General features: G+C 49.3%; 1 protein-coding gene and 1 pseudogene across 3 annotated transcripts in view; both read right to left on the reverse strand.

The window, feature by feature from the left end:
- The window catches only part of KCNS3 (potassium voltage-gated channel modifier subfamily S member 3), a 492,233-nt gene that overhangs the window by 20,792 nt on the left and 448,432 nt on the right, over window positions 1-23,009 (reverse strand). The gene's annotated exons all lie outside the window — the stretch shown is intronic.
- Window positions 18,179-19,041, reverse strand: LOC147707122 (lactoylglutathione lyase-like; annotated as a pseudogene).

A 23,009-nucleotide genomic window follows, 5' to 3' on the forward strand; every position in this document is an offset into this window, starting at 1 on the left:
TATGCATTTTTACCATTGCGGCGGGTCCAGCTTGAAGCCGCACCCGCCGCAATGGTAAAAATAGAGGATGTGACCGCCATGGTGGCAGTCACATCCTAATTTCACAGGAGGGAACTCCACAGGCCATGCTGAGGTTCCCTCCTACTCAGGGGTCGCGGACGGACGCAAGTCCGTCCGCGATCCTAATGGGCCCCTTTGTCTTACTTATGAAGCTCAAATCCTCCAGCGAGGCAAGCCTGAAACTGTATCTGAGAAAATCACACTGAAATTGGACACCTGTGCCACAAGGTCCCTCTGACACTCCGGAGGTCTTGGAAGTCCAAAAATACTCTAAGTCCCAAATTTTCAGGGTTTTTGGAACAGCTATTCGGGGTCACTTTTAAGGCTCCCAGCACCTCATGGGCAGCAATTAGCTGCGAGGACTCATTACAGCACAAGACACCAGCAGGGTTCAGTCTAGGTCCAGTTGGTACTGGTCAATTTGCCACTTCAAGAAAAAGGGCTCTTGCAGCTTGATGTGTCCCTGCAGCCACACAGAGTTAGTCAACCTACCCTTGAAGTCCACTTCTCAGTATTGGGTAAATGTGGGAGCAGGTCCAGCGCTTCAGGTATCCACACAGGTCACAGACAGCAGGTTCAGTCCTCTTTTGATCATCGGCATGTTCAGATAGTGTTCTGATGAAGGCTCCTAGGGCTGCCATATTTATATCCTGCAGATGCCAGTGGGTGGGTGTGACTTCTGGCCCCTCCATATCCAATATGATAAAAGTTCCCAGGGGTAGCCCTGCCCACTTTTCCAGCAGTTCACGTTTGCTCTACTGTAAACAATCCCACAGTGCACCTTACTTTTAAACTCCAAAAACTCCAAAAAGGGGAAACCCTTCCCTAATTATAAAAGCCCTTGTGTACACCGAAAGGTGTCTCCTTTCCAAGCTGGCTCTGGGACTAGCTTCAATCACACTGGATTTGGTACCAATATGGCTACTTTTGGTCAAGGGAGCACAGACTTTGCTTGTCTGAAGTTTCTTCTTACACTAAAGCATTAACAGGAAAGGTCTCTCCCCTGCCTCTTTCAAGTTAATGATGTTCCTGGAATCTCCACAGTTGCACTTCCTGAACTGATCTGGATTATATGCTCCACATCCAGCCCAAACTGTCACCAGGACTAAGCCATTGTTCTGCTTTGAGAGTAGTTTTCATGGAAGTCAAGAATGGGCAGGGCAGTTGCTAGCAGGCTAATGCACATTTGCCTTGAGGTACTTCAGAAAGAGAAATGATAACTTTGAAAAAAGTTACGTTTCGTACATATTTATTGAAAACCTAACTTCACCAATTAATTGGATTTTAAGAAATACGGAAAATCATCTTCGAATGATTATTCTACAAATTTTTCCATCAAAAGTTATAAATTAATTTTAGTTTATACTCCGTACTTTTACTGTTTCTAGGATCCAGCTACTGCCTTGCCTGTCAAAATCACTTTTGAGGGCTAGTTATTGAAGGAACATGCAACTTTAATGTTGCAAGTTCAAGTTCGGGCATTTGTATAGCGCACTACTCACCCAGAGGGTCTCAAGGCGCTAGGGGAAGGGGTGTATTATTTGTCGAATAGCCAGGTTTTCAGTTCTTTTCTGAAGGAGATATGGTTCTGAGTGAGGCGGAGGTGGGTGGGGAGTGAGTTCCAGGTCTTGGCAGCCAGGAAGGAGAAGGATTTGCCACCCATGGTGGATTTCCGGATGCGCGGGACTGCGGCGAGGGCTTGATTGGACGATCTTAGTTGGCGGGTGGGTTTGTAGAAGGACAGTCGAGTGTTGAGGCATTCGGGTCCTAGATTGTAGAGGGCCTTGTGAGCGTGGGTGAGAAGGCGGAAAGTAATTCTTTTGTTGACGGGAAACCAGTGGAGGTCTTTTAGATGTCCGGTGATGTGGTTTTGGCGCGGGATGTCTAATATGAGTCTCGCTGATGCGTTTTGGATGCGCTGGAGTTTTTTCTGTAGTTTTGTTGTGATTCCGGCGTAAAGTGTGTTACCATAGTCCAGTCGACTCGTGACCAGTGCGTGGGTAATAGTTTTTCTTGTCTCGAGGGGGATCCAGCGGAAGATCTTTTTGAGAATGCGAAGTACGTTGAAGCAGGAGGATGAGACGGCGTTGACTTGTCTGGACATCGAGAGAGAGGAGTCTAAGATGAAGCCGAGGTTGCGAGCATGGTCTGTGGGTGTGGGTGCTGTGCCCAGAGCGGAAGGCCACCAAGAGTCGTCCCAGGTTGAGGGGGAAGATCCTAGGATGAGCACCTCCGTTTTGTCTGAGTTGAGTTTTAGACGGCTTAGTTTCATCCATTCGGCAACTTCTTTCATGCCTTCGTGAAGGTTAGTTTTGGCGGTGTTGGGGTCTTTGGTGAGGGAGAGGATTAGCTGGGTGTCGTCGGCGTAAGAGATGATGTTGATGTTGTGTTGACGCGCGATGGAGGCGAGAGGACTCATGTAGACGTTGAAGAGGGTGGGACTGAGTGAGGATCCTTGAGGTACGCCGCAGATGACTTCGGTGGACTCTGAGTAGAATGGGGGAAGTCGGACTCTTTGAGTTCTCCCGGCAAAGAATGAGATGATCCAGTCTAAGGCTTTTCCTTGTATGCCGATGTTGCTGAGGCGTTGTATAAGGGTGCTGTGGCAGACAGTGTCGAAAGCGGCGGAGAGGTCGAGTAGAATGAGGGCCACTGTTTCTCCGTTGTCAAGTAGTGTTCGGATGTCGTCAGTCGCTGCAATGAGGGCGGTTTTGGTGCTGTGTTTGGCTCGAAATCCAGATTGAGATGGATCAAGGGAGTTGTTAGATTCAAGGAAGGTGGCGAGCTGGCTGTTGACGGCTTTCTCGATGACTTTGGCAGGGAAAGGGAGGAGGGATATAGGTCGGTAGTTTTTCAGTTCTGAGGGGTCTGCTGTGGGTTTCTTCAGTTCGGCGTGTTTCCAGCTTTCTGGAAAGGTAGCAGAGTTGAACGAGCAATTGATGACATCGCGGAGTTGGGGTGTGATGAAGGAGTCAGCTTTGTTGAAGATGTGGTGGGGGCAGGGGTCAGAAGGCGATCCAGAGTGGATTGAGTTCATGAGGCGAATGGTGTCTTCGGTGGAGATTGGGTTCCAGGCGCTGAGGTTGTTAGTTGGAGGAGTAGGATCTGAAGGGGGTGGGGCGAGTGATCGCTGGGGGAATTCTCGAAGCTGTTGTGGATGTCGGCAATTTTGTTGTAGAAGAAGGAGGATAGTGCATCGCAGAGGTCTTGGGAGGGAGTGATGTCGTTGGATGCTGCGGTGGGGTTGGTGAATTCTTTGACGATATTGAAGAGTTCCTTGCTGTTGTGAGTGTTGTTGTCGAGACGATCCTTGAAAGCGGATTTCTTAGCGGATCGAATCATTTGGTGATGTTTGCGGGTGGCTGTCTTGAGGGAGGACATGTTGTCTGAGGTTGGGTTTTTTCTCCAATTCTTCTCCATGGTGCGGCATAGCTTCTTGGATTTTTTGAGTTCATCATTGAACCAGGGAGCCTTTTTGCTGGTTGATTTCATCTGGTGCTTTTTCAGGGGTGCTAATTCGTCTGCGCTGTGGGTAATCCATTGCCTGAGGTTGGTGGCCGCTTGGTTTGGGTCCAAAGAGAGGGTGGGAGGGTTTTGGTTGAGTGATGTGAGGAGTTGGTCGGTGGTGATTTTGTTCCAGTTTCTTCAATGAATAGGTTGTGGGCGGTTGTGAGTCAGGGTGGTCTTGTAGCTGAAGTAAACACAGCTGTGGCCCGTCCAATGGAGAGCTGTAGTGCGATCGAAGGAGATGTGCTTGCTGGAGGTGTGTCCGGCTGAGTGAGTGGGGGTGTCAACAAGTTGTTTGAGTCCCAGATTGGCCATGTTGTCCAGGAGGGTGATGGTGTTGCTGTCGTGATTGTTTTCAAGGTGGTAGTTGAGGTCTCCTAAAAGAATGTAATTATCGGAGGCGAGGGCGTGTGGGCTGACAAAGTCCGTGATGTCATCGCTAAATTGAGTGCGGGTGCCTGGAGGCCTGTAAATGAGGGTGCCTCTAAGTGTGGTCCTGGGGTCAGTGTGGATCTGGAAGTGGAGATGTTCGGCGGTTGCGAGATTGTCGTCGGAGCTGGTAGTGATTTTGATGGTGTTTCTGTGGACGATGGCGAGGCCTCCTCCTGTTTGATTGGTGCGGTCTTTTCGGATAATCTTGTAAGCGTCCGGTATGGCTACGGCTATGGCAATGGCGATGTCGAGAGCGGATGATATGTTCATCCATGTTTCAGTGAGGAAGGCGATGTCAGGTGATGCAGTGTCGATTAGGTCCCAGAGTTCTATTGCGTGTCTGTGGACCGAGCGGGTGTTGAGCAGGATGCACTTTAGGTGGTTTGAGTCGGAGTTGTGTTTGGAGGATGTGGATTTGGTGAGGGTTCTGAAGCAGTGGAACTTGCAGGGGAGGCAGGCGAAAGGGCCGTGAGTGCGTCCTGGAGTAGCTTTGCAGCATTGTGGTGAGCGTCTGGGGTTGAGGGCGAGGAGAGAAGCGGCATCATATGTGATTCTAGAGGGTTGAGATCGGCGGGGACCAGGGGGTTTGGCGCTGGGCGCGGTCCAAACGCGGACGGACGTAGACGGGCTTACCTTTGGCGCACCTTCGGAGCGGCCGCTGCGCGTGGACGCTGCGCGTTGGTTCATCTGCTTAATGGAGGGTGGAGGGGGGCGGAGCGTGGGAGGGTCAGCTGGGAGGCGGGATCTAGGTGCAGGGAGGGTCTGCAAGGGGTCCCAACAAAATGGCTGCACAATAAACAATAAACAAATGCTCCGACAACAATCTTGAGGCGCACCACAATGAAAGCGCTAGCAATAACAAATGCGAGGCAAGTAGCGTTATCGAGCGCTGCACAGGTGAGTATTTAAAAGCAGTTGCAGTAGCACTAAAGCGCACAGGTCACGAGCGCTGCACAGAATCAATTTCAATAATATTGCCAGTAATACAGATGAGCACACCGTTCTTGAGCGCTGCACAGATAGCTTTAAATGAGAATGTAACGCATACGATACCACCAGGAGGGGGAAGTGAGGGGAGCGACCGCTTCTGCGTGGAGCAGGACGGTCACAGCTCTCCACGAGGGCAAGCACAGGCTCTACCTCTGTGGGTGGGAGGGTCAGCTGGGAGGCGGGATATAGGTGCAGGGAGGGTCTGCAAGGGGTTCCAACAAAATGGCTGCACAATAAACAATAAACAAATAAACAAATGCTCCGACAACAATCTCGAGGCGCACTACAATGAAAGCGCTAGCAATAACAAATGCGAGGCAAGTAGCGTTATCGAGCGCTGCACAGGTGAGTATTTAAAAGCAGTTGCAGTAGCACTAAAGCGCACAGGTCACGAGCGCTGCACAGAATCAATTTCAATAATAGTGCCAGTAGGACAGATGAGCACACCGTTCTCGATCGCTGCACAGATAGCTTTAAATGAGAATGTAACGCATACGATACCACCAAGAGGGGGAGGTGAGGGGAGCGACCGCTTCTGCGTGGAGCAGGATGGTCACAGCTCTCCACGAGGGCAAGCACAGGCTCTACCTCTGTGGGTGGGAGGGTCAGCTGGGAGGCGGGATCTAGGTGCAGGGAGGGTCTGCAAGGGGTCCCAACAAAATGGCTGCACAATAAACAATAAACAAATAAACAAATGCTCCGACAACAATCTCGAGGCGCACCACAATGAAAGCGCTAGCAATAACAAATGCGAGGCAAGTAGCGTTGTCGAGCGCTGCACAGGGACAATTATTGAATATGTGGTGATTTACAGAGTAGGGAGGATCTTCATGCCTCCAACTCTAACTGAACAAGGCAGTTGAACATTTCTGCAACACTGACCTCACCATTAAACTAAGTATAATCCCATATACAGATAACAGGAATGTATATCCACTGATTTACACTTTGAATTATTTCCTTGTTTTTAATTCCGGGTCTAAAATATAGCATCAATTGATTTTTTATTACTAAACGTTTGCAAGTTCTAGTTCTTGCAAGCCACAAAAGCATGCAAATTTGCCTACTGGTATACTCATTCAACTGTTCTGCGTGCTCATATGTCAAAATATATATATGAGAGCAATGCTGTCAACATGAACATTGTGACTTAAGTATCACATACAAAAATATTGGCTCAATGGGTATAGACTTTCTATTATTATTTACTCCAATGAGGAGAATATTTTGCAAACAATTTTTAGTATGCAATATTTGTGTCAGACAATATTCTGACAACAGTATTTTAATACCACATCTGCCAGCATTCCTACATCTCTCTTAGTCTAGTTCTTTCTTTCTGTATTTCATTTTATTTACTCTTATATTTTTTTCCCTTCCCAAATTTATCTTTTTCAACTCTTTAATTCCCAAACAAATGATCAACCTAAATTGATATTTAACGTAAGACATCAGTAAAGCATTCTGCTTTATTGATTTGATGTAGATATGTGTGTCCTCCTATTCCTTCACTCCTGAGCTTGTAGACTATAGCTGACTTTTGAGAAATTCACTAGGAATCAAAAGGTCAGAAAGTCCACATGCATAAACCAGACGTAAAGGTGCTTTTCCACAATTATATAAATGTGAAGAGACATTGAGACAGGATCATGGTTTGATGCTTTTTTTTCTTAAGGCTGAAGAGCAGACAAGAGTATTATGTGTATCAGCACAGAATTACTATAATAAAGATAGCGGAGACTGTAATTCCTACGGAGCCATGCCTTTATGAAACATCATGTTTTTTGAGTTTGATATTATGTTTTAAAAAATCAATATGTATTTATTTTTAAAACTATGAGAATGATCCCCCTTTTACAACTTAATTGTGTCTCTGTCCAAAAGGTTGAAATATTATCTACAAGTAGCATCTTAATACAAACAAACAAAAGTCTGTGAGCACTCCCTTAATACTGCTGCGATCCCCTCCAAGAAATATCCACATTCTTTACTTATTCTCCAGCATTTATGAATGTAGAAAAACTCCATGCAAGCACATTTTAAGTGTTCAAAAATGGACTGAAATGAAATGAAAAGGAAATTTGTATAGCTAGACTAATACCCAAGGGTGTCTAGGTGCGCGCCCAGGAAAGACATTGCGGGAGGCCTAATAGTGGCGTTACAGGTTTAAAAGCCGGGGGGCATATTACCAAGCAACAGCGATAATTATCGCTATTGCTTGGTTAGAGACAAAAATTTACCGCAGCGCTGCGGCGATTTTTACCGCAAATAAACCTTGTTATTACCAAGGTTTAACGCAAATGCGGTAAAAATCGCCGCAAAGCATGAATATCGCTGAAAAGTCAGCGATATTCATGCATTAGCGAGCTAATGCTCTTAGCCATGTTATCCACCTCCCATTGGATAACATGGCTAAGAACTGCTCAGGGCAGGTGTTAGCTTTTGGAGATATTCGCGCTTAGCGCGAATATCTCCAAAAGTTGGAAATAGGAGATAGCGATGTTAGCGACTGTTTTCAGTCGCTAACATCTTCGCACGCCCACTTTGCATCTCATTAGTGATAAATATCACTGACATGCAAAGTGGGGCCCAAGATGGCCGCTATCTCCTACTAGCTGTTGCTAACTGGTGTTAGCGGTAGCTAGGTAATAGGGAGATAATTTTATCTCCGCTTTCTTGGCTTTTAAAGCCAAAAAAGCGGAGATAAACCCCCTTGATAATATGCCCCTAGGTTTTGAGTACTTTCCTGAACGCTAACAATTAAGTTTCCTTTTTTAATTCAAGCAGGAGGGAATTCCTGCTTGAAACTAAAGACTTTCCTATTCCCTAAATAGTCCTCTGGTCCCCTCCTCCTCTTGGATGTTGCAACTCTATAGCGCGGGGATGCCTCCGGGTCACCAGGCGCTTTATAAATTTATAAATAATAATAATAATAATAATAATTCCAGAGTTTGGTCGTTCGCAGAAGAAACGTCTGTCTCCCCATCTCGATGTTTTTATTTGGGCACTACGAGGTTGTGAGCTGAGGTAGACCTCAGCGTCTGACCTGGAAAGTAATGCTGAAAGTTGCGTGTAAAGTAAATCGGGCCAAGGCCACGTGGGGATAATGCTAATTGTTGCACAAAACGTTGTGCGTGAGGCCTGTCAGCATCAAAAAAGAGCAGCCTGAACAGAGGTAGCTGAGATGTTAGCAGCTCCGGTGTTGTGTAATATGTGGTATCCCCCTGGTATCGTGTATCCCCTGCACTTCGGCTTTCTTCGGAGAATAAACTCAGCCCGGGCAGGATCAGACTGAAGCAGTCGATCTCTGCTCGGGCTGAGTGCGGGAATACACGGTTTCACTGGATCCGAAACGGAGCTAAAGCTATTAATTGCCCACGTTTCTTTCAGGAGTCAATGCTGCAAATGAAGAGACAGGAAGCAATTAATTACCCGGCATGTCTTTATTAAAAGAGTCATACTGCACATGAACAGACAGGACGCAAATCTCGAGTAGAACAAAGAAAGAAACTTGAAATAAAAATGTATAAGCATGCACGGAGTGAAAGAATGAAATATATTTTCGAGGCATGCACGGAGTGAAATAATGGAGTACGTTTTCGAGGCATGCACGGAGTGACAGAATCACACGAGGCATGGACGAAGTGAAAGAGTACATTTTCAAGGAGAAAACAAAGATGTGACACTGTATGGAAGCGCAGTTAATGGCTAAATTACATAAATAAACTCTTATTTCATGGATTTTAAGTTTAAAAAATATATAATGGTTATTTATTGTGAATCTTTAAAATGTGCTCACACTGTGGCTCATCTCTGTGAGCGTTCTGTCATTAGTACAATTAGTGTGACACTGCTTTCAACACTCACTTTTTTGATAAAACATCTGCCCATCTTTGTGTGCATTGTGGCTGAACTCAGATTTAACATATTGCAGCATCAAAAATTCAAGTGAACAATTTCCACCATTCGAGTTTTGGATTTAAAAGAGGCCAAAAGACAAGAGAAAACAATGCTTAATCCCGAAATAAGAATATTTCTGCTTAAATGTCAGACGACATTCTGAAACATGTGAAATAGGTTGATGACTGATGTGCTGTGGGGAACTGCATGCTGTAATGACACATTTGCGTAAAGTAATGCGCATACCACCACCACCACTCGGAAACATGTTTGCATTTTTATATATCTGTTACTGTTCTACAAAACATTAGAAAAATATAGCAACACCATGTTCCTGAGGTTGTACAATATACAGACACTAGGTTACCTTTTTCAGCAGAAGGCTGGCCTACACAAGATGTTCACAGCACTCAAGAAAGATGACAAAAATCACAAAAGAAAAACAAGCATTGGCATAGCCAATAGGTCTCGCATTTGAGACCTTATAAGTGTTTAGCCAAGCAGTTGGTGTTGTTGCACCAAGGATATTCTGCTGCATAACTAAATACTTATGGGGTCCGAAAAGCGAGACCTATTGGCTATGCCAATGCTTGTTTGTTTTGTGTTGCTGTTTTGTTTAAGTTGCCAGATCTACACTAGCTGTACATGTCTTTTGTTAACAGGTCTTTGCATCAAATGAACTTGTTTTCATTGCTCTGAATGCTGTTTCCATTATGGTTGTAGGAAGCAGTCATTCCCGGGGAAGTGGGGGCTGCCTAGCTGTGCGCATGCGCCAAATTTTGCAAATGAGAAAAAGCCTGGTACAGGCGCAATTTACAAGTGTGGAGTGAGTGAGCCCCAGGCAGCATGACACACTCACACAGGAGTTCATGCACTGCACCTGCATACTCAGCATGGTTTAAGGAAACTCAACCCACTCCCTCCCAGGCATCAAACACATATTTACCAAGAAACTCTGAGAAGATCCTACCTGCTGCACTGACGGCTGGTGGTGTGTGTGCCTGGTGAAAGCGTGCACTGACGGCTGGTGGTGTGCTTGCCTGGTGTAAGCGTGCACTGATGGCTGGTGGTGTGTGTGCCTGGTGAAAGCGTACACTGATGGCTGGGGGTGTGTGTGCCCCGTGAAAGCGTGTACTGATGGCTGGGGGTGTGTATACCCGGTGGAAGTGTGCATTGACGGCTGGTTGTGTGTGTGCCTGGTGGAAGCGTGCACTGACGGCTGGTGGTGTGTGCCTGGAGGAAGCATGCACTGATGGCTGGTGGTGTGTGTGTGCCTGGTGGAAGCGTGCACTGATGGCTGGTGGTGTGTGTGCCCGGTGAAAGCGTGCACCGACAGCTGGTGGTGTGTGTGCCTGGTGGAAGCGTGCACTGATGGCTGGTGGTGTGTGTGCCTGGTGGAATCATGCACTGACGGCTGGTGGTGTGTGTGCCTGGTGGAAGTGTGCACTGACGGCTGGTGGTGTGTGCCTGATGGAAGCGTGCACTGATGGCTGGTGGTGTGTGCCTGATGGAAGCGTGCTCTGACGGCTGGTGGTGTGTGAGCCTGGTGGAAGCGTGCACTGACGGCTGGTGGTGTGTGTGCCCACTGAAAGCGTACACCGATGGCTGGTGGTGTGTGTCTGTGTGCCTGGTGAAAGCGTGCACCGATGGCTGGTGGTGTGTGTGTGTGTGCCTGGTGAAAGCGTGCACCGACGGTTGGTGGTGTGTGTGCCTGGTGAAAGCATGCACTGAAGGCTGGTAGTGTGTGTGCCTGGTGGAAGCGTGCACTGACTGCTGGTGGTGTGGGTGCCCGGTGAAAGCGTACACCGATGGCTGGTGGTATGTGTGTGTGTGCCTGGTGAAAGCGCGCACCGACGGCTGGTGGTGTGTGTGCCTGGTGAAAGCGTGCACTGAAGGCTGGTAGTGTGTGTGCCTGGTGGAAGCGTGCACTGATGACTGGTGGTGTGTGTGTGTGCCTGGTGAAAGTGTGCGCTGATGGCTCGTGGTGTGTGCTTGGTGGAAGCGTGCACCGACGGCTGGTAGTGTGTGATGGCTGGTAGTGTGTGTGCCTGGTGAAAGTGTGCACTGATGGCTGGTGGTCTGTGTGCCTGGTGGAAGCTTGCACTGACGGCTGGTGGTGTGTGTGCTGGGTGGAAGCGTGCACTGACCGCTGGTGGTGTGTGTGCCCAGTGAAAGTGTGCACTGATAGCTGGTGGTGTGTGTGTGCCTGGTGAAAGCATGCACTGACGGCTGGTGGTGTATGGCTGGTGGAAGCGTGCACAGACGGCTGGTAGTGTGTGTGCCTGGTGAAAGCGTGCACTGACGGCTGGTGGTGTGCGTGCCTAGTGGAAGTGTGCACAGACGACTGGTGGTGTGTTTGCCTGGTGTAAGCGTGCACTGATGGCTGGTGGTGTGTGTGCCTGGTGAAAGCGTACACTGATGGCTGGGAGTGTGTGTGCCCTATGAAAGCGTCTACTGATGGCTGGGGGTGTGTGTACCCGGTGGAAGCGTGCATTGACGGCTGGTTGTGTGTGTGCCTGAGGGAAGCGTGCACTGACGGCTGGTGGTGTGTGCCTGGAGGAAGCATGCACTGATGGCTGGTGGTGTGTGTGTGCCTGGTGGAAGCGTGCACTGATGGCTGGTGGTGTGTGTGCCTGGTGAAAGTGTGCACCGACAGCTGGTGGTGTGTGTGCCTGGTGGAAGCGTGCACTGATGGCTGGTGGTGTGTGTGCCTGATGGAAGCGTGCACTGATGGCTGGTGGTGTGTGCCTGATGGAAGCGTGCACTGACGGCTGGTGGTGTGTGAGCCTGGTGGAAGCGTGCACTGACTGCTGGTGGTGTGTGTGCCCGGTGAAAGCGTACACCGATGGCTGGTGGTGTGTGTGTGTGTGTGCCTGGTGAAAGCGTGCACCGACAGTTGGTGGTGTGTGTGCCTGGTGAAAGTGTGCACTGAAGGCTGGTAGTGTGTGTGCCTGGTGGAAGCGTGCACTGATGGTTGGTGGTGTGTGCCTGGTGAAAGTGTGCACTGATGGCTGGTGGTGTGTGCTTGGTGGAAGGGTGCACCGACGGCTGGTAGTGTGTGATGGCTGGTAGTGTGTGTGCCTGGTGAAAGTATGCACTGACGGCTGGTGGTGTGTGTGCCTGGTGGAAGCTTGCACTGACGGCTGGTGGTGTGGGTGCCGGGTAGAAGCGTGCACTGACTGCTGGTGGTGTGTGTGCCCAGTGAAAGCGTGCACTGACGGCTGGTGGTGTGTGTGTGCCTGGTGAAAGCATGCACTGACGGCTGGTGGTGTATGGCTGGTGGAAGCGTGCACTGATGGCTGGTGGTGTGTGTGCCTGGTGAAAGCGTGCACTGATGGATGGTGGTGTGTGTGCCCGGTGAAAGCGTGTACTGATGGCTGGTGGTGTGTGTGCCCGGTGGAAGCGAGCACTGAGGGCTGGTGGTGTGTGTGCCTGGTGGAAGCGTGCACTGACAGCTGGTGGTGTGTGTGCCTGGTGGATGCGTGCACTGACGGTTGGTGGTGTGTGCCTGGTGGAAGCATGCACTGACGGCAGGTGGTGTTTGTGCCTGGTGGAAGCGTGCACTGACAGCTGGTGGTGTGTGTGCCCGGTGAAAGCGTGCACTGATGGCTGGTGGTGTGTGTGTCTGGTGGAAGTGCGCACAGACGGCTGGTGGTGTGTTTGCTTGGTGGAAGCATGCACTGATGGATGGTGGTGTGTGTGCCCGATGGAAGCGTGCACTGACGGCTGGTGGTGTGTGTGCCCGGTGAAAGCGTGCACTGATGGCTGGTGGTGTGTGTGCCCGGTAGAAGCGAGAACTGAGGGCTGGTGGTGTGCGTGCCTGGTGGAAGCATGCACTGACAGCTGGTGGTGTGTGTGCCTGGTGGAAGCGTGCACTGACGGCTGGTGGTGTGTGCCTGGTGGAAGCATGCACTGATGGCAGGTGGTGTTTGTGCCTGGTGGAAGCGTGCACTGATAGCTGGTGGTGGTGTGTGCCCAGTGAAAGCGTGCACTGATGGCTGGTGGTGTGTGTGCCCAGTGAAAGCGTGCACTGATGGCTGGTGGTGTGTGTGCCTGGTGGAAGTGTGCACTGATGGCTGGTGGTGTGTGTGCCCGGTGGAAGCGTGCACTGACGGCTGGTGGTGTGTGTGCCAGGTGGAAGCATGCACTGACAGCTGGTGGTGTGTGTGCCTGGTGAAAGTATGCACTGAGGGCTGGTGGTGTGTGCCTGGTGGAAGCGTGCACCAATGGCTGGTAGTATGTGACAGCTGGTAGTGTGTGTGCCTGGTGAAAGTATGCACTGACGGCTGGTGATGTGTGTGCCTGGTGGAAGTGTGCACTGACGACTGCTGGTGTGTGTGTCCGGTGGAAGCGTGCACTGACGGCTGGCGGTGTGTGTGCCTGGTGGAAGCGTGCACTGACTGCTGGTGGTGTGTGTGTGCCTGATGAAAGTGTGCACTGACGGCTGGTGGTGTGTGCCTGGTGGAAGCGTGCACCGGCAGCTGGTAGTGTGTGACAGTTTGTAGTGTTTGTGCCTGTTGAAAGCATGCACTGACAACTGGGGGTGTGTGTGCCTGGTAGAAGCATGCACTGATGGCTGGTGGTGTGTGTGCCTGGTGGAAGCGTGCACTGATGGCTGGTGGTGTGTGTGTCTGGTGGAAGCGTGGACTGATGTCTGGTGGTGTGTTTGCCTGGTGGAAGCGTGCACTGACGGCTGATTTGCCAATTTTAATTGCTGCCTTACATTGTAATTGCTGTATTGCACTGTGTCATACTGCTAAACCATTTTATGCTGAATTAATTGTATTAATTTGCCGAATAGCCCTGAACCACCTCGCCTGCTAATTGACTGCATAAAGCTCTGTGTCGTCGCTGTGCTGCTGCCATTTAATTTATGTGTTTGTGACATCGAGGCATGACCGAGTAGACCGGGGACACTGCCTTTTTGCACTATATTGGCTGCTTGTTCGGTTTTACGCCGCCGGCCATTTTGTTGTTGTTGTTGTTGTGTCGCCCTGCCCGGGTCTCCACCCCGCTCCCGCCTTCCAGGTGACCCTCCCTCCCACTAATACTACCTGACCCGCTCTGACTAGATTGCGCTGTGACCGTCCTGTTCACTACAGACGCGGTCGCTCCCAAACGCTGCTCCCTGACCTGCCTCGCCTCACAGCCTGGTATCGTTGCGCATCTCCGCTGCTCTGACAGAAATTGCCGATTTTAATTGCTGCCTTACATTGTAATTGCTGTATTGCACTGTGTCATACTGCTAAACCATTTTATGCTGAATGAATTGTATTAATTTGCAGAATAGCGCTGAACCACCTCGCCTGCTAATTGACTGCATGAAGCTCTGTGTCGTCGCTGTGCTGCTGCCATTTAATTTATGTGTTTGTGACATCGAGGCGTGACCGAGTAGACCGGGGACACTGCCTTTTTGCACTATATTGGCTGCTTGTTCGGTTTTACGCCACCGGCCATTTTGTTGTTGTTGTTGTTGTGTCGCCCTGCCCGGGTCTCCACCCCGCTCCCGCCTTCCCAGCTGACCCTCCCTTGCCCCTCCCCCTCCACTATCCACATATGACAGATGCCTTTACACGCAGCGGTATCGCGCAGCGGTCGCGCCCCTTGCGCGCGGAAGGTGCGCCAAAGGTAAGCCCGTCTACGCCCGTCTGCGCCTCGACCGCGCCCAGCGCCAGACCCCCTGGTCCCCGCAAAACCCATTCCACCCGCATAACGTACGACGCCGCTACCCTCTTAGCCCTTAACCCCGGTCGTACTTCACAATGCTGCGAAGCTACCCCAGGACGCACCCACGGTCGTTTCGCCTGCCACTCCTGCAAGTTCACCTGCATCAGGACCCACACCAAATCCACTTCCCCCAAACACAACTCCGACTCTAACCACCTGAAGTTCATCCTGCTGAACACCCGCTTGGTCCACAGACACGCCTCTGAACTCTGGGACCTACTCGACACTGCGTCACCGGACATCGCCTTCCTTACAGAAACATGGATGAACACATCATCAGGACCCGACATCGCCATAGCCATCCCGGACGCTTACAAGATCATCCGAAAAGACCGCACCAATCAAACAGGAGGAGGCATTGCCATCGTCCATATGAACACCATCAAAATCACGACAAGCTCCGACGATAATCTCACAACCGCCGAACATCTCCACTTCCAGATCCACACCGACCCCAGGACCACACTTAGAGGCACCCTCATCTACAGGCCTCCAGGAACCCGTACACAATTCAGAGATTACATCACTGACTTCGTCAGCCCACATGCCCTCGCCTCCGAGAACTACATTCTACTAGGAGACTTCAACTTCCACCTTGAAAACAAATATGACAGCAACACCACCACCCTTCTGGACAACCTGGCCAATCTCGGACTCAAACAACTTGTTGACACCCCCACCCATGTAGCCGGACACACGCTCGACCCTATCTTCACCTCCAGCAAGCACATTTCCTTCGATAGCACCACAGCTCTCCATTGGACCGACCACAGCTGTGTTCAGTTCAGATACAAAACCACCTTGACCCACAACCCCCCACAACCTATTCCTCGGAGAAACTGGAACAAAATCACTTCCGACCAACTCCTCACATCACTCAACGAAAACTCTCCCACCCTCTCATTGGATCCAAACCAAGCAGCCACCAAACTCAAGCAATGGATCACCCACAGCGCAGACGAATTAGCACCCCTGAAAAACAACCAGATCAAATCAGGCAACAAAAAGGCTCCCTGGTTCAATGATGACCTTAAAAAATCCAAAAAGCTATGCCGCACCCTAGAGAAAACATGGAGAAAAAACCCAACCACCGACAACATGGCAACCCTGAAGGCAGCCACCCGCAAACACCACCAACTGATTCGATGCACTAAGAAATCAGCACTCAAGGATCGACTCGACAACAACGACCATAACAGCAAGGAACTTTTCAACATCGTCAAAGAATTCACCAACCCCACCGCAGCATCTAACGACATCACTCCCTCCCAAGACCTCTGCGATGCATTATCATCCTTCTTCTACAACAAAATTGCCGACATTCACAACAGCTTCGAGAACACTCCCTGCGAACAACCCTCCCCACCCCCCTCAGAACCTACCCCGCCAACTAACAACCTCAGCGCCTGGAACCCAATCACCACTGAAGACACCATCCGCCTAATGAACTCAATCCACTCTGGCTCGCCAACCGACCCCTGCCCCCACCACATCTTCAACAAAGCTGACTCCATCATCGCACCCCATCTCCGTGATGTCATCAACAGCTCTTTCAACTCTGCCACCTTCCCAGAAAGCTGGAAACACGCCGAACTCAGCGCCCTGCTGAAGTAACCCACAGCAGACCCCTCTGAACTTAAAAACTACCGACCCATATCCCTCCTCCCATTCCCTGCCAAAGTCATTGAGAAAGCCGCCAACAGCCAGCTCGCCGCCTTCCTTGAATCCAACAACTCCCTCGATCCCTCTCAGTCCGGATTTCGAGCCAAACACAGCACCGAAACCGCCCTCATTGCAGCGACAGACGACATCCGAACACTACTGGATAACGGAGAAACAGTAGCCCTCATTCTACTCGACCTCTCCGCCGCTTTCGACACAGTCTGTCACAGCACCCTTATACAACGCCTCAGCAACATCGGCATACAAGGAAAAGCCTTGGACTGGATCATCTCATTCCTCTCCGGGAGAACTCAGAGAGTCCGACTCCCCCCATTCAACTCAGAGGCCACTGAAGTCATCTGTGGCGTACCACAAGCATCATCACTCAGTCCCACCCTCTTCAACGTTTACATGAGCCCACTCGCATCCATCGCGCGCCAACACAACCTTAACATCATCTCCTACGCCGACGACACCCAGTTAATCCTGTCCCTCACCAAAGACCCTAACACCGCCAAAACAAATCTTCACGAAGGCATGAAAGAAGTAGCCGAATGGATGAAACACAGCCGCCTAAAACTCAACTCAGACAAAACGGAGGTGCTCATCCTAGGATCTTCCCCTTCCGCCTGGGACGACTCTTGGTGGCCTTCCGCTCTGGGCACAGCACCCATACCCACAGACCACGCACGTAACCTTGGCTTCATCCTAGACTCCTCTCTCTCAATGTCCAGACAAGTCAACGCAGTCTCATCCTCCTGCTTCAACGTACTTCGTATTCTCAAAAAGATCTTCCGCTGGATCCCCCCCTGAGACAAGAAAGACTGTCACCCACGCACTGGTCACGAGTCGACTGGATTATGGTAACACACTATACGCCGGAATCACAGCAAAATTACAGAAAAAAACTCCAACGCATCCAAAACGCATCAGCGAGACTCATATTGGACATCCCTCGCCAAGATCACATTACCAGACACCTAAAAGACCTCCACTGGCTTCCCGTAAACAAGAGAATTACGTTCCGTCTCCTCACCCACGCACACAAGGCCCTCTACAAACTAGGACCCGAATGCCTCAACACTCGACTGTCCTTCTACACACCCAACCGCCAACTAAGATCCTCCAATCAAGCCCTCGCCGCAGTCCCGCGCATCCGAAAATCCACCATGGGGGGCAGATCCTTTTCCGTCCTGGCGGCCAAGACCTGGAACTCACTCCCCACTCACCTCGGCCTTACTCAGAACCACATCTCCTTCAGAAAAGAACTTAAAACCTGGCTATTCGACAAAAAATTATCCCCACTCCCCAAGCGCCTTGAGACCCTCTGGGTGAGTAGTGCGCTATATAAATCCCTGAACTTGAACTTGTGGGTGTGTGCCTGGTGGAAGCGTGCACTGATGGCTGGTGGCGTGTGTGTGCCTGGTGGAAGCAGGAGCCTTCACAATGATAGAAGACGCAAATGAAACTGACGAAGAAGGAAGGGGAGTGCGAGCAGAGGAGCATGATTCAAAGCGAGAAGACACAAATGAAGCTGACCAGGAGGGAGGGGGAAACGAAGGGGGTGGTGCAAGCAGAGGAGCATGATTACAGCAATAAAAACACAGATGGCAGCTGTGCACGTGCTCGAGCTCGTGAATGTAAGGTGTAGGCCAGCAAAAGCCTCTCATGGCACTTTTAAAAGCCACTTGCTAAATGTCTCGAAGAGACAGCTATGCACTGTCTCAGACAAGACCTAAAAAGGGAGTTAGTCTTTTAAAAAAGTGTTATGTCAAGTACAACAAAGATATAGAATTCCAATATTGTAAACAGGTAATGTTTTTATCGTACATACTCATTTTCAGCCTCTTGGAGCAATCTCTTCGAACATTTGATGGCACGGACCCAAAAGCTAAGATATTTATATTATATTTAACATGTTGTTGGGACTAAGGATTTCAATCCAGTAACCGTCAGGATCCTGTATAAAAGCAAGTCCTTCCTTTTTACCATCATCTGGTTGCTTCACAGATGTTACTCCTAGATCTTCAAATCTTTTACAAACTGTGTAGACATCTGGAAATGCAATGCCAATGTCCCCAAATCCTCGAGAGTCAGAGCTTCCGTTATGATAACTAGGCCTGGGTGGTAAATTCTGTTTCTCTCGTGGAATTTGGGTAATTTCGGGTTCCGCAGAGAACGCCAAATTGTCCAAAATACTGCGTTGCGCGACTTCACGAAATGTTTTGCTTGTTTGCGTTCTCAAAATGCGTGTTCGCAAGATATTAACCCCCGAGGACGCAAACAGAGATTGCGAACCAGAAAAAAGCATTGCGAACAAGCAATACTGCATGTTTGTGGAATTTCTGCATGTTCGCAGAGATTTTTTACCGTTTTGCGGAGATGTGCGTAACGCAATTACGCAAATTCCACCCACCCCTAATGATAGCTCCTCTCTTCACTTCCCCAATTATAAGTCAGTTCTATGGTGGCCTTCCTGGAAAAAGTCCACGCTGTTCGTTCTTTTGTATTGCTGGGAATGTCCTTATTGTCTTCATAACCCATGAAATAAAGTGAACATTTCATAGATGAAAAATCAAATTTCTGCAAGAGTGTCATTCAAAGAACTTTGGTGTAAAATTCTAATGACTTTTTGGGATCTTTTATCCTAAGCATAGTTTGCTCCATCAAGTAATCCTTAATGCTGGGGTCCCGGTCTGTGCACGCGCCGACCATGTCTTCTTTGGACAGGCCATGCAACTCCGGCGCCAGGACTTCGGACATGATGCCGCTGAGGCGGCGGGTTTTGGACGAAAGAGAGGAGACCTGACCCTGGGACTGAACTAGGTGGAGAGGCGGGAGCTTGGTCCCTTACATTCTATTTTTTTTTTTTTATTCTTTTTATTAAAGTGAAAAAACATAAAAGCCAATTACAGGTACCTTACTTCACGGAACATAATACAATTATACCAACATAGAATAAATCAATGGGCATTCCCCAGGGCAAAGACGATGCTATGAAAAGTCACTATCGTGCGGTCGCATTAAAACAGGAGAGACGTTCTTTCCAGATCAGCCAGCATTAATCACAAACCCCACCACCCCAAGAGACCGAAGCATTACAAACAGGATATTTCCTAGTGGCAGGAGTGCGTAAGGCAAGAGAACTAAAAGTGAAACTACGACCGCAAAAATCATGCAAACCAACCCACGATACATTCTACAAATCAATGTGAACAACATCACCCCTGAGACCCATCGAACAGGCTTACCCCACAGGAAGGTACCCGACATCAGGATATTAATAGGATACTGAACACAAAAACAAACAAAGACAATACAAAACACCCCAACCCCCACCCTGCACCCCTGCATATGACTTTCGCCTAACCCCAACTAGCAGTGTGCCTGTCGCCCCATCTAACTAGGTTCTAAAGGTAGAAAAAGAAAAGGAAGTGTGGAGGAGGATATCTTCAAAAAGGCTCCCAGTCTCCCCTCCCCTCCGCCAGAAACAAGCAACCCCTGTGAATTAGCTATAATTTTAAAAGAAACATCAACAAAACAGGCAGGGTAAGCCGTAAACACCGTCCAACTTGATCATAGTGATGACAAATCCCCCATTTATTGAAGCCACAATCTTGAACCCAGTCCGTAAATCTCATCCCTGGCTCTTTCGATCTTTCATGCGAACCCCTTCCATACGAACCACCGCATTAACAGGAGAGTCAAGGAGCACCAAAAGTTCGGAAAAGTTAAGTCTGGAAAGAGTCAAAAGTGTTAAGCCCTCGTGGGTTACTCCGTCCCTGACGATCTCCCTCGCCCAGTCCGATACCAGATATTGTTTCCTTCTCGACCACAATGAATCAGTCAGGGAGGGGAAAGATGGCATTGTGATCCGCAAAAAAGTACCAGCAGTAACCAGGGACGGAGACCCAAAAGGTCCTCCCTCGATCGGCAGCGATGTTAAAGATGGTGATTTTCCCAAGGCCACGGGCTCATTTTTGTTTGTAGACACACTGGCCAGGGACTTCATTATTTCTTTCTGCACGGGGCCCATATTCGTTGGCATGATAGTCACTGTGGGGATCATGGCTCGCTGTTGATCTCGCAATGGCGCTGGGTCCGGTCTCATACTTCTCGTTACTAATGGACTGGCGATCATTTTGTGGACTATAAGTTCCACTCGTTGATGTAGTGCCCCGATGGCGGCTAAGATGGTCTTCAGTGATGGCTCAGACTCCGTCCGAATCTTCCCCTCTCCATCATCTTCGAACATAGTCACGTTCCCTAGAGAGCCAGGTCTCTCCAGGTGAACTGACATGAACAAATCGGACGGCTACAGAGGGTGACTTGTCAATTATCACAGCAGCACTCCGTTAGTCTGCTACCGCGAGTGAGGATCCCTACCCAGCGGACCCGGTGGCGCAAACCGGGTCCCCGGGACCGAGACCCCCACCCACAGCCCCAGACGTGCTTTGTCACCACTCTTGCGGTAGTAAATCTACCAAATGACCGCCATCGAAATCGGGCAAAAACAAGTTCCACAGCGAGAGACCGGACCCCACCAGTGTCCCACGGCCGATGTTGATCAACTGAAGCCCGGCTGGGTCAGTACTCGAGGCCCCGGCTCACCATCTGGGTTAGGCCGTAGATTAAAACACAACGTATCTTCGTCATTCAGAGAGGTAAAATTCTCCGGACTTCACCATCAGACTCTGTACCGGTTCAGACACGCGAAAGGTGGGCGGAAATTCAGGATATTAACAAGGATCGTCCGGCTGGAGAAAGAGGTCGGCGGAGCCGGGAGCCTACGCGGCCATCTTGGTTGCTAGCCTAGCTCCTCCTCCCATACATTCTAATTTTTAACAAGTATTTCATAGAGCCAAGGTTTTAGATTGCTATGAGTGACATTTTCATAATGTCAGAGTAAGTATGAGTGACATTTGAATGACTATGGGTGACACTTTCTTGCCAGCAGAATTAAGCAATACAGAGGAGGGATGACCGCACTGAAAAGCGTTACACCTTAGGAATGGTACTTGCCAGGAATCGTTGACTAGGAAGACAGATCAGTATTTCTGTCCTGTGACACTGTTTGTCTGCATCAATATTTCATCTTTCTTGCAAATCAACATGCTGTGCACTTTATTGCTGTTAGATAACTTGTAGGTACTGAGTTACTGCCTATCATTTAAAGGCAGAGCCGAATCCCATCTAAGTGGACATGTTTCTTCTTCTCAAATTCCATTCCTTTCTGATGAATTCATTCTATAGTTTATCCATTCTCCCCGACTCATTTATGATTATTGTTGCAAATTTTTTTGTCTCTCACCCGTAAACAAACCAAACTGGGTGTACTGCACTTATATTTTATACTAATGCGAACAGTTGGAGCCCCTAGTTTGACTTTAAATGATTACCATGTAAAACTACTATTACTGGTTTTTGGAAAAGTTAATGCCGCCTTTTACTTGACCTCCATTGCTAGGGGCAAGGGGTACTAAACTGAAATAGGCACCGTGTAATATGGCTAAATAGGTTCAACTCCCTGCTGTAAGAATTGGTGTGAAATCTGCAAGGCCAATGAATGGATGTGGTCTCTGTTCTTCATTTTTATCTGATGTTGATGGTGTGGGGTGGTGTGATGTTATTTATAGTGCTATGAAGCTCCAGTGATGATGACACCTCGAGCACTGTAGAAAAACAAAATTTATTATTACAAATACCATGAATCTGTGTCATTGTACGTCAAGTGGACTTCAAGGCATGAGTTAAAATTCTTCATTTGTGGATGTTGTCCCTGTTTTTACAATTTTCTTACAAGCATGAGCTATGATTACTGTGTGCAGAACGAGGTTTGTACAAAGTATGGCTCCAGGCACACAGGGTAAACATTGTCACATAGAAACTTCGCTCCTAAAGGGCTACAGTTCTTGTAGAAATAAAATCCTTCTTATTGAATATGATGTAAAGTGGAATGTCTGCTTGGGAGTGTATACAAATGATTCCATGGCATGTTTCTGCCTCTGCAGAGCGCCTTTGACCAGGAAGTGTGGAAGTTGTTGACAACGACAGCAGGCCTCACGTGCAGCTTGTCCGTGAGCAGAGGTCCACCAGGGGCTTACTATGGCATGCATTGCTCTGCAGCCCCGAGGAGGAACTGCCAGTTCTTTAGCCATGCATGAAATGCTGCTGAGGGCAGATCACCTTGTAGATGCCCCACTGAATGGAGTCTGGCCTTCCTGCCATAAGCAACTACTACACTGAACTTAGACACATTTACTTCTTTCGAGGGTGGCAATGATTCCTCGCGCCACTTAATTCTGGCTCGTCCAGGACCTGAGCACACACGCACACGTCTCAGGTGTGGCCAGTATGGTTGGGTCCGGTTGCGTGATACCGTGTGCGTGCACTGCAGCTGCGAGCTCTTTCTCATAGTGCCAGCTGCAGCAGAGTGTCAGTGTGCCAGCAGGTACATGAGCTGCTGGTTGGGTCGGGTTCATCTCTAGGAACCCGCCACGTGGTGCAAGGGGCCATCTATGCTGCCATTGCCCCAGCAGCCCTTAGTGCAGGCAGCAGCCCATGAAAGCTTTGCGAAATGCCGCCCGTTCAAGGCGCATGCCTCAAACAATACAACTTCATGGTAGCCATTGGGCTGGGCAGGCACGGACTTTGACATCCTGAAGTCAGTGAACCCTAATGCTGAGCGCATGTCCTAAGAGCTACATTGTACAACTGTGCAGCTCTTGCAG

This window comes from Lissotriton vulgaris, chromosome 6 (genome assembly GCF_964263255.1).
Source record: "Lissotriton vulgaris chromosome 6, aLisVul1.2, whole genome shotgun sequence".
In the NCBI taxonomy this organism is placed as follows: Eukaryota; Metazoa; Chordata; class Amphibia; order Caudata; family Salamandridae; genus Lissotriton; species Lissotriton vulgaris.